Source organism: Elephas maximus, chromosome 25, assembly GCF_024166365.1.
Source record: "Elephas maximus indicus isolate mEleMax1 chromosome 25, mEleMax1 primary haplotype, whole genome shotgun sequence".
NCBI classification, from domain to species: domain Eukaryota; kingdom Metazoa; phylum Chordata; class Mammalia; order Proboscidea; family Elephantidae; genus Elephas; species Elephas maximus.
In genome coordinates, this window is record NC_064843.1 from 17,131,133 (window position 1) to 17,144,330 (window position 13,198).

Sequence of the window (13,198 nt, forward strand, 5' to 3'; positions counted from 1 at the left end):
AGTAAATTAGTTCATACAGATAAAATATTTGGAAGCCAATACCTGGCACATAATAAGCGTCTAATGAATGTAAACTAGTATTTACCAAAGTTGGTTAAGCATCTCTCTCATAAAAGTAAGATAGTTTGAGGTGATTTGTAGACAAATTTTTATTTTAATGTTCAATGTGTATCAGTTAGGATGACTTTGGCTATGAAAAACAGACACTATTTGTGAATAATAATTTTCAGTCAATAAAAATTTTTGAATAAAAATTGCCTTAAAACAGCAGTTGGTCAACTATAGCCCACAGATCAGATCTGGCCCACTGCCTGTTTTCGTATCGTCCGTGAATAAGAATGATTTTTACAGATCAATATTTGCCATGGATATAGTGATAGGGAGCACTAAAAAAAGGAGTTCCATTCTTCCCATTAATGGGCCTGTATTGCAAAAAATTGTACTCAATTATTATATTTTGAATTTTGGCAATAAAAAATAGTGGAAATCTGTTTTTCTTATATGTCTGTTTTTTAAGTATCTGCATAATATCTTAAATTTTGCCTCATGGCCTGCAAAGTCTAAAATATTTTCTATCTGGCCCTTTATATAGTCTCTCATACAGTAAGAAGTCCGGAAGTAAAGCATCTCTTAGCCTGTTTAGACAGGGGATCTATGATTCATCAACACCAAGATCCTTCCCAAGGATCCATTCTGCCATCCTTAATGTATGGACCTTATCTGTAGGCTGGCTTCTTCCATTGTCACAAGATGAGTTTTTGCAGCTTGAGGGATAGCATAAATATCTTACACTGGTGTCGCCTTAAGAATCAGGAAACTTTCCCAGAAATCCCCCAACAGACTTCTCTTTCCTTGCCATTGGCCAGAACTCGGTCAAATGCCCACCCCTAAACTAAACAATGGAGACCAAACCAAACCCGTCAAGTAGATTCTGACTCATAGCAAAGGGAGCAGGATTTTGATAGCTGGCTTACACTAAGTAGATTCTAGCTTCTAGAGCTGGGAATGTTGTCAGCTTTCCTTAAAGCACATGACTGCATGGAGAAGGTGATGGATAACCCAACACACCGGGGTTCTGTTAGAAAAGATGAAGGAGGAAAATGGATGCTGAGTAGGCAATCTGTAGCATATTTATTTCTTTAAATGTGTATTAGGAAAAAATTTAAATTAGCACATTGAACTCATACTTTCATAGCCCTTATTACTTAGGATGAGGCCAAGTTTTTTCTTTAATGTATTTAGATAAAAATAATAATTAATGAGTATGGTAGAGAAAAGGTTACGGCAAAAATTGGCAATGTAATACACAAGGGACTAAGTGGCAAAATGACTAAAATTTGGAGATTTGTGTATGTTTTGACCATTGTTCATTCCCTTTGCTTAGAAATTCCTATTTCTTTAAAATCCAAATCAAATGTTATCTCCTCACAGGAGTCTTCCCTGATCTTTTCCTTTTCTCTTTATGCTCAAATACAGTTGTTTTCTCCCAGCACACTTTCTTCTATCTTTTTCATAAGAACCATGTTGTATTCTTTAGGTATCCACTCCTGATGGGAACACTCTATCATTTACCTGTTGATCAAACACTTGTTGATATCTATCTATCATCTATCTATCTATCATCATCTTCATACAGTGAAACCTGTGAGAGCCTGAATTCGATGGGACTGCCTTCTTTTTCTGAGTCTCAACGAGTTTTCCACTTTCGACAGGCACAGTCTTACTATTTTTCTATCTCTCATATTAGTGGAAAATATTTGAGTTTTCTTTCTCTGACAGGTTTCTGCCTTACACAGGTTCCAGCTTTCGCAAGTTTTACTGTACAAAGAGAGAGCGAAAGAAAGAATATGGAGAACATTTTTTATGTTCATCTGTACCCCTGGCAACCAAGGCAGACATACACTAGGCACTCACGCTATGTTTGTGGTACAATGAAGGAAGAATAAATCAATCAAATAATTCAGGGAATTGACAGTAGCTGTCCGTGCAAATACAGCAAAGGAGAAAACACATTGTAAACACCTAGCAATTTAGCAAGGCCTTATTTAATTCAAAACAAAACCAGGTAATCTCATAAAATCCAAAAGGTTGCATCATTTTTAGAAGTAGGCCCAGACCAAACTGTCCCCGGAGTAGGACTGGATGGAGGTATGGATAGTTAGAGGTAAGGCCTTTTTCCCCCAACCACTAGCTCTTTGTTACTTCACCCTACTTTAAGAATGCCTACTACATTTCATCTTGCAAAAGGACCCAAGGAAAATTAAAGATGGATTCCTCCCATTATTTTAAAATAATTTTTTATTTCTAACTTATTTGAATAACATTTTTTAAACAAAAATCTAATCATTTAACTTCCTTGCTTGGAACCTTTGATGACATCTCACTTCTCTCAGGATGAAAGAAGAAAGCTTCAGCATGGCCTTCACGGACCGAATCATTTGACCCCTAGCCTTCTTTCCCATCTCTTGTCCCATCATTCTCCCCCTTCCTCCTCCCACTGGAGTCACATTGGTTCTTTCTGTACTTCAAACACAAAGATGCTCCAACCTCCAGACCCTCTGCTCCAAATGCTCTCCAACTCCTATTTGTCCTTTGTAGTCTCAAGTTAAATGTCACTTCCCCAGGTGTCTTGGTTGCCTATTGCCGCTACCACAGAAATACCACAAGTTGGTGGCTTTAAGAAACAGAAACTGATTTTCTCACAGTTAGGAGGCTATAAATTTGAATCCAGGGTGCCAGGTCCAGGGGAAGGCTTTCCTTGCGTTGGCTCTGGAGGAAGGTCTTTGTCTCTTCAGCTTCTGTTTCTTGGTCCCTTGGTGATCTTCGTGTGGTGTGGCATCTCTCTTCCTCCATCTCTGCTTGCTTCTCTGTGCCTAATCTGCTTTTTTTTATATCTCAAAGGTAACTGGCTGAAAGCACACCCTACACTGATATGGCCTTTTAACATAACAATGAAAACCCATTTCCAAATGAGATTATAACCATAGGTCTAAAGATCAGGATTTACGACACATATTTTGGGAGAACATAACTCAATCCAAAACACCAGGGAAAGCTTCCCAGTCTCTCCAGGCTAGATGAAGCCCCCATATGCCATGTTCTCATGGCCCGCTTAGTTTTTCCTCAAAGTAGTTATCAAACTGCTAATTAAATTTAACTCTTATGTAATTATGTGTGCAATTTCTTTTTACTCCATAAGAAGGTAAATTCCATGAGGTTAGGGAACGGTGCGTTGTTAAATGTGCTATATCTGCAGTGCTTAGAACAGGGCCTGTCACATACAGACCCACTGCTGTCCAGTAAATTCCAACAGATAGTGACCCAATAGGACAGAGCAGAATTGCCCCACAGGGTTTCCTAGGCTGTAAATCTTTGCAGAAGCAGAGTGCCACATCTTCCTCCAGCAGAAGCTGGTGGGTTCGAACTGCCGGCCTTTTGGTTAACAGCCGAGCGCTTAACCACTACGCCATGAGGGCTCCTTCTGGCACATATAGGTCCTCAATAAATATTGATGAAGAAACAAAAAGCAAGCCTGCCCACAGAGTAGCAAGGTCACTACCTGGGCCCATCAATATTCCTCAAGCACAACACAGAACTCCAAAGTCATTTTCTCTTGACTACAAATACTCAATTCTGCACTCATTCAGCTCATATTTATTGCACACCTACTATGTGCCAAAATTCTTGTAGTCACTGGAGACAGAACCACGAACCAAATGGTAGACAAATTCCTTGGCCTCATGTAGATTACATTCTAGTGTGGACACCAAAAATGAACAAATAAGCAAATCAATGCATAACAAAATATCTGGTAACAACACAAACTACATAGAAAGAACGAGAATTTTCTTTGGAAATGTGTTTTTGTGGTGGTGGTGTCCTTTTCAAGAAATTGGCTTTCTGTGCTACGAAAATAGTAAATAGTAAAAGTAGCCACCATAAATTTAGCAACTATCCGAGCTTACCTCACCTCAGAAAGACTCTTCACGTGGCCCAGCAAGGGAGAGTCTGTTTACATGAGGATCTCCTTCCTGAGGGGAAAAGAGGCAACAAATAATATATTTCAGGGTTAATTTAACTTTTCAAATTACGAATTCATCCAAAGCGCCATCCACCGCCTGGTGATAACTCACCAAGCTGCCAGATTTTAAGTACTGCAGCAACGGGCTGCTGCTAAACTCCTTACGCACACTTCTGAAAAAAAGATGGCTACCCTGGGGTTTATATCAAGCCTACAAGATCACATATTGAAGCAGGCTTATTTATTTCCATGTTTCTGAAGTACCATTAATCATTTTTTTCTAAGATGGCCAAGGTGTTACATAATTAATAAAATACGAGAGCTTAGGAAGAAAGCCCAGAGAGAGATTCAGGCAAATACTGAGAAATAGTGTCACTTTTTGGTATTCAGTTGAAATCCCAGTCTTCAGACAATCAAGTCTTAACTAGAGGAGTAGGAGCCAGTAATTTTTCGTTTTCCCCGATGCCTTCTCCTCCCTTGTTGTGTGTGCTGCACTTAAACACTAGTCAATGCCAATTTTTTACAGAGAAAGAAAGTGTGTATGGAGGAAGGGGTGAGAGGTAGTGAATAAAATCATTAATTCAATTTCCCACAGTTTTGCCTCTGGTGATTGCTGTCCCTACAGGTAATAGCTTGCCTATGGTTCTGACCCAATTCTTAAATCCTTCTTAGAATACTCCACCAATTAATCTAATGGTTCATTAATTGCAAACATCCGAAATCATTACAACCTGATTGAGCACAGAAGCATCAAACCTTCCAAAGCTGTAACTGCTTAACCAGCAAATGGCCTCATTGCAAAGGAATGTCGATGTTTATAGTAGATGTAACCCAAACTCGAGTGTTCATTGACACGTTGCTCCATTTGTATACAACAGCCCTGGCATCTATCTGTTCAAGAGAGCATGATTTATCCCGTGCTATATCCTGGAACTGACAGGCCAAAGATTAGAGCTTAACCCACATGAAAGCCGAGGCCGTGTGTATTCCTAAAACAAATATTTAGTATCTGACAAGCTCTGGTTAATATTAATTCATGATAGAAAGCAGTCAATTTAAGCTTAGTTCATGCCAAAATCCATTTGGGTTTTGTAAATCATTTTTCAGGATTATAGTGTAGAGAGTTAGACAAAATATAGAATTCCCTAAAATTGTAAGACTGTAGCTCTGGGTAGGGTTTTCAGAAAACCTCCAGTCCAAGGTGACAAGTGGGCAGGCCACGGGCATGAAAGTCTCCTGTAGATGTGTTTTCTTTGATTAAGCACAGTGTTTGAAAATCACTGTTTTTAATTACTTGCCAAGTCTGAATTTCCAATTCTTGCAGACTTAGCAATAGGAGGTTCAGATTCCTGCAAGGCAGCAGCAAGCTGGAGCTGAATAGGTTGTCCCCGGAGGAAAGCACGGCCATTACTCCACTTGGCCATCACCCCACCTTTCTCTAGGATTCACACTCACCCACTCACAGCTGCCCATGGCTCACGGGACAGGTGAGGAAACTGATGTTTAGAAATGGAGAAGGATTGTCCAGGGGCATGCATTCAGTTAGTGTCAGAGCTGGGACTAGAGCCCAAATCTGATTCTACTCTGCACCACTCAGTGCCATTTCATACTGATAGGCAGGTGGTTTCGGAAAGGGTGGAGGGAATTTCACCCAGTTTTTAGGAATTTTATCCCACGGGGGAATAGAGCATTATTATCGATCACTATTTTATTCATCATAGTACATTAACAGTGTTACTTCAGGAGATCTGAATAAGTACTGTTTTTAAAAAAGGACAAAAATCCATTAAGATCTGCCTGTCCATACGCAGGTCTAATTTGGGTGGGCAGTGACTTTCTGCCTTAGGATGTTTTACATCCTTACCTAAAAAAAAAAAATACCCCTGCTAATTCTGTAATAATACATTCAAATACCACTCATTAAAGGAGCCCCGATGGTACAATAGTTAAGCGCTCTGCTGCTAACCAAAAGGTTGGCGGTTCGAACCCATCCAGCAGCTCCATGAGAGAAAGACCTGGCTGATCTGTTCCATTTAAAAATTACAACCTAAAAAACCCTATGGGGCAAGTACTACTCTACCTATAGGCTTGCTATGAGTAGGAATCGACTCAACAATGGGTAGCAACAAACACTCATTAAAACACCAGCTATGTTCCAAGCGTCTATACACTTTTCTCCTTAATATTCAGAGCAATCCTCAAAGATAAGTTTCTTGTTCTCACCTGGTAAATGAAGAATTTAAAGCTCAGAAAGAATAAGCCATTTGATCAAGTTTACAGAGCTAGTGAATGGCAGAACTAGAAGTTGAACCCAGATATGTTGGGTCTCAGAAATCCCTAGGTAGTGCAGTTAACGTGCTCAGCTATGAACAGAGAGGTTGGAGGTTCGAGCCTACCTAGAGGCACCTCGAAGAAAGGCCTGGAGACCTACTTCTGAGAAAAATCAGTCACTGAAAACCCTACAGTGCACAGTTCTAGTCTGGCACACATGGGATCGCCATGAGTCAGCAACTGATTTTTTTTTTTCTTCTGGTTTTATGTTGGGTCTCAAACCCCTTGTCTTGCTACTGTGTATACATTCCACCCTGACTGGGTTCTCCGGACTTAAGCCTCTGCCTTACTGACATATGCAAAAATAATGCTCATATGTCCTATGTGGCTCAAAGTAAGGAGGCAAAGAAACGCAGGAGAGACATGCAGTGGAGAATGGGTTAAAGTTTCTGAGAGCATTGGTTTGAAAAATGAATTCTTTGCATTTTTTAAATGTGTGGGGAAGCATATTTCTCAGTGTGCAACAAAAACATTTAGGCTCCCCTGTCATTTAGGTGGATTTTGTTTGCATGCTCTCTTCATGGAATACTGATGTTAATTTTTGGTTAAGTTTGATCTTATGAAGTATAAAGCAATTTGATAAAATAAGTAACCTTTCATTAAAGTTCAATACTGTACTTAAGAAAAATGGGACTGTGTGCATTAATTAATAGTTGACAGCTATTATTTCCATGAAACCTTTTATAGTGAAATTTCTATTTGATGGATTGGAATTTATAAAATTTGCATTTCACTGAGCTGGATTCAACTGGAAGTATTTGGGATGTATTCCTTCTTCCAACAATATTCCATCTTTACATTTTTATTAAACATTTATTAATAGATAGAATCTTAATTTGAAGAGTACAGCACAGATTTTATTTTAATAACTCAGGTTTAGACAGTGCATGAACACAAGTATTTGCCCTGCATTTGACTTTGATAAAACATGAGTATTTACGAATATATTTATCCGTGGAGACTTAATTAGTACAGTTAGGATTGGGGCAATTTGCTCAATAAAAGCATTTTATTTTATTTTTATATTTTTAACCTTATAATAAACTATAAAAATATCACTGGAAATTTTTCTCCCAGTCAGCAGTTCAGAAGGAAATCATATTATCTCAGATTTCACATTTTTGACTGAAATTGTGAAAATATGGGATGGAATTCTAATCTAATAATTTTAATTCTATTCAGATTCCACAGTACTCTACCCCTTTACAAAATGAAGAAGCTTGCATGACCACAAATATTCGTTCTACATCATTATCCAAGATTTTAACAACTGAGTTGATACTAATGTCCAAGTTATTATTTTCATGAATTCTGATCAAAATAGTAGCAAGAATTTCCATGGCCTTCTACAGAGCATTCACGTTGAAGTTGCTTATTACTGTTGAACGGATGGAAGTTTGACCCAAGAAAGGTGAAGTTATTTGAAATTAAACTAATTCAAGAATTTTTCAAGGCCAGAATCCAGCATCTGAGAGGCTTTTTCCAAAAAGTGGACACCAGATGACAAGCCTTTCCTTCTTGCTGCTGGAATGCTCCTTCTTCCCAGAAGACCTGGTCCTGTCACGTCCTTCAGGGCTCAGATAAAGCCCTCAGACACATCATCCCAGATCACCCTACCTATAAGTGATCCTTCCTGTTACCGACCACGCCAACTTTTCCTCCCTCATAGTGTTGTGATTATACATTTGCTAAGTACAGATAGTCCCCAACTTACGACGGGCTTCTTCCGACGATTCTGCCGTGTATCAGTTCTGACCTAAGTCAGATAGCTCTGTTGTTTTTTTTTTTTCATTATTATTGCTTTTTATTATTGGTATCTTTATAAATCTGATCTTTATTTGTCTTTGGGGGTTGGAAACATTACATATAAACTTACAGATATATTTTAATATATACCTACATACATAAAAAAATGCACGTCATAAAAAAAAGATGGTCATCTTAAGTGCAGTTCGTCATAACTCGAACACATAGTAAGTCGGGGAGCACCTGTACTGTTTTATTGTGTATCGCCTCCATTAGACTTTAATCTTCATGAGGGCAAGGGCCATGTCTAACTCGTTCACCCCTTTACACTCTGCAGCTTACTCGATGCTTGTTGGAGTAGGTTCTAGATAAAAGCGATGAATGAATGAATGGGTGGGTAGAGCTCCAAATTAGTTTCTGCAACCACAAAGTAAATCTGCTGTGAGACCAAAGATTCTTATTTTGTATGACCAAGATATAAAAGCATATTCTTAAAGCATAATGTATATTCTGTCTTCCAAAAGTTGGACAAGAGAAATCTTGGCCAGATATTTATATGAGTCTCTTAAAAGCCCTTATGATATGAATCAGGAACTTGGGTGCCTTTTCTGAGAAGTCCCATTTATTTTGCTGACAGCCAATGATATGGCACCAGTGATGAATCCAAACCTATACGGTCTAAAGTGGACTGTTATGAACCATCTCAGTAAAGAAAGCTCTCTGCTTATTTTCCCCCTTAGTGACACTGCTATCCCGAAAGTAATTCAGGACTTGCAAGATATCATTGAAGATACAATAACATGTCATAATAATGGCATTTATTCTATGGGACAAATTGGTGCTACATGAAGAGAACACGTGAAAATTTCATAATAAAGTGGGGGAACTATGCAATTACTACGCACAATACTTTGTGTTCAGATTTAAGGGCTCAAATAGCTGAAGGTCAATTAAGTTCCAGTGACCTATAAATTTCTATTTTTTCGAAGAGTTTCCCTCTCCATCTACCGCTTTGAATAAAACAGTTGTTGGGTTCTTTTGGCATCTTTTCCAAAGTCAGCACTCTTACTATGAACAGACAGCACCTCATCTTATAAAATGGCAAAACAAGAACTCACTAAGATGGACTGAAAAAAGAATCCACACTGAATTCATGTAGTCCTTACAGATTTAACTGTCACCTTGTCCTCTAACCCAGACGTCAGCAAACTTTTCCTCTAAAGGGCCATATAGTAAATATTTTAGGCTTTGCAGGCCATGTGGTCTCTATTACAACCACTCAACTTTGCTAGTGGAGCATAAAAGCAGCCATAGACAGTACATAAACAAACAGATACGGTTGTGTTCTAATAAAGCTTTATTTATAAACAGGCAGTGGGACAGAGTTGGCTAATCCTTGATCTAGGCTAAAGTTTTAGATAAAGCCAGACTACCCAGTGAGGAGTTAATAAGAGCTCATATCTGGGAAGCCCTAGAATCTCCCAAAATCTTCCTTTCTACTGCTTCCACCAACTGATGGATGCCTGAAATCACAACTTAAAGGTTTTAACTCCTTTATTTTAAACCATAGTAATAGGAATATGCCTGTGGAGGAAAAAGTATTGTGCAGTGAAATATATGCTTGGGATCTGGGGTCAACAAATTTAAGCAGATTTATTTATTGGAGAAGTTTTTAGAGATTTTAATATGTTAACATACCTTGAAAATGGAATAGGTAGAACATAAGCAGTTTCTAAATGTATTTGACCACAAATCTTTTTGTGAAGGCATTTTGCAACACTGTTTTCCACCAAACTCATCTTGGGAAATGTTATTTTTAGATAAGGATGCCATAGGGAAGGAGTAATAAGTCATGATAGTTTTTAATAAGTGTTTACCACATGTAACACTATGTGCTAAGTGTGCTATATACATGATTTCACTTTATCCTTGCAACCACCTCATGAAATACGGTCCCCTTTATAGTTGCAATCGACTTGATGGCAACAGGTTTTTATAGCTGGGAAAGCTGAAATGCAAACAAGTTAAGAAATTTGCTCAAAGTTATATAAACCAGTAATTGGCAGAGCAAGATTTCAAATGCATTTCTGTCTGACTTCAAAACTCAAGCTCTTAGCCTTTATTAAATCTTAGGGTCATTAACACTTTAGCATGAAATAAAAATTTTATAGAACCAGAGCATTTTGGACCAAGAAGGACCATTAGAGATACAGTTTAACTCTCTTATAAAGAAATGGATGTATTCCTCAAAAGGAGGAATCAAAACCCAGACAGAAGCCATGACTGGTCCAAGGACACACAGTTCTCAGACTTCGGGGTCAAAGAATATAGTTTAATCTCAGTTTCATGCCCTTCCTAAAGAAGCATTTGCTGAGATATGCCAAATGGAGGAAAGTGAAAGTAGGTTGTATTAGTCAAGGTATTTCATTTTCGAGAGGCCAAAACCACTTAAGCAAACAAAAAATGTGTTGGCTCACACAACTGAAAGGTACAGGGACATACATGGCCTCAGGTACAGGTTAATCCAGGAGTTAAACAATTTTATCCAAACCTGAATCCTTCTATTTCTCTTTGTTCTCAGCCATATTTTCTTTTTCATGTTTTGTGTGGTAACAAGATGGCTGCCAGTAGCCACATGGCTACATTCTCCCATGTTTAAATCCACAAGGAAAACAAAAGTTTTTCTTTCTCCAACAGCTGGGACAAAAGTCATGGATCTGACTTTCACATGATTAAATTCAGTCATGTGCCTACTACTGAGCAAATACACTTGGACTGAGGAATTATAGACACTTAGGCTTCAAACCATGAGATTCCCTCTGCTCAGTTTTGTTCACCACCTAAGCTAGGCTGCAGAGAAAAAAAAAACACACATGAAAAAATCAACCTGAGATTAGTATCCTCAAGGGTAGAATGGACATATTAATACATACTTTGAAGGCTTGTTGTAAGGATTAAAATAAAAACAAAGTGTGTACCATGACATCTGACAGATGGTAGGTGCTCATCAATACCTGTCCTCTTTCTTTATACCTTAACTACCATCAGAGCTTGAATACTAATAGGATCCTCTTGCTATCCAACTCCATTTCCACCAAAATGTTGCTGTGATGTTGCTCATAATGGGGAAATTCAAAACAAGCCAACAGATGTTGTGCACAAAAAGAAAATCACAACAATTGGTTTAATTGACAAGATTATTCTCAAAACTGTTTCCTCAAAAGAAGAAAGTCTTTTTCCTCCTAGAACAGTCTTTGCATAATGAAGTCCTTCTGTAGGTGTCAAGGTTACAACTGCTTAAAAGAGCCCAGTGACCAGACACTGCAAGCTCCTGCAAAAGGCCAAAAGAATCACCTAGGAAGTGGAGGAAGAAAAGATGAATCCCGGAGATGTTCAAACCCATAACTGCCAGTAGCAATTTCTCCTATTATTTTGATGGAGTTTCTAAAGAATTCAACTAAATCAATAGAAATGGTCAAATTAAGCCATAACATCATTCAGTGGCTATTGTGTCTTAATGACATTTCTAAATGTGACTTAGGCACAGTTCATCAAAAACGATGAGAAAATCTTAAAAGCACCAAGAAAAAAACAAGTTACATACATGGGAACAAAGATGACTTCAACTACTAACTTCCCATGAGAAACAATGGTGGTCAGAAGATATTGAAATAACATATCCAAACCACTGAAAGGAAGAAAAAAAATCTGTTAACCAAGAATTCTATATCCAGCAAAACTATCCTTCAAAAAAATGAGGGCAAAATAAAGACATTTTCAGATAAACAAAAACTTAAAGAATTCATTGCCAGCACACCTGTGTTATAAGAAGACTTCATACTGAAGGAAAATTCTGTCAGGTGATAACTCAAATTTGAAAGATGAAATGAAGAGTATTGGAAATGGTAAGCACATGGATAAATATATAAGGTTTATACATTCTTCTAATTTGGTCTCAATTTCTTTAAAAGACATAAGACTGTTTTAAAAGTATATAACATTGTATAAAATGAATATGTTGTTGTTGTTGCTGTTGTTGTGTGCCACCAAGTTGATTAAGACTCATAGTGACCCTATAGAACTGCCCCGTAGGGTTTCCTAGGCTGAAATCTTTACAGGAGCATATCACCAGGTCTTTTCTCCTGAGGAGGAGCTGTGAGATCAAGATACCAACCTTTGTGTTAGCAGCCGAGTGCTTAACCATTGTGCCACCAGGGCACAATGAGGTTATTTATATAATAATAATAGCAAAAAGGATGGGGGAATGGAGCTATACTGATGCAAAGCTCCTGTGTTTTATAGGAAGTAAATCAATATTAAGTAGGTTACAATAAATTGAAATACATGTTATAATCCCTAGTGCAACTACTAAAAAATTTGCAAATAAATATAGCTAAAAATCAATAGAGGAAGTAAAATAGCATATAAAATACTTAACACAAAAGATAAGGAGTAAAGGATGAACAGAGGAACAAAAAAAAAAAGAGATAAGAAAAAGCTGAAAACAAATAGCCAAATGGCAGACCTAAATCAATCATATCAATAATTACATTAAATATAAATAGACTAAAAACTTCAGTCAAAATGCTGAGATTGTCAGCTTAGATTTTAAAAAGCAAAATCCAACTATATGCTATAAGAGACACACTTAAAATTCAAAGATAGAAATTAGTGAAAGGTAAAAGTATAGAAAAGATATACCATGTAAATTGTAAGCATAAGAGAGCAGGAATGATTATATTAATATTCAGCAAAATAAATGTTAAGACAAGAACTATTAATAGAGACTTAGAGGGACATTTCAAGTGATGAAATAGTCAATACAATGAAAAATGTATACGCACCTAACACTCGAGCCCCAATATATGAAGCAAGACTCATGGAACAAAAGGATAAATGGACAAATGAACAATTATAGTTAGTGACTTTAATACTCTTCCCCCAGGAAATAATAAAACAAGTAGATAATCAGTAAGGATAAAGAAAGTTTGAACAACACTGTCACCCAACTCAAATAAAAGGAATGTTCCACCCAATGATCATGGAATACACTTTATTTTCAACTAAAACACAGCATATCAAAATTTGTGAGATGTTTCT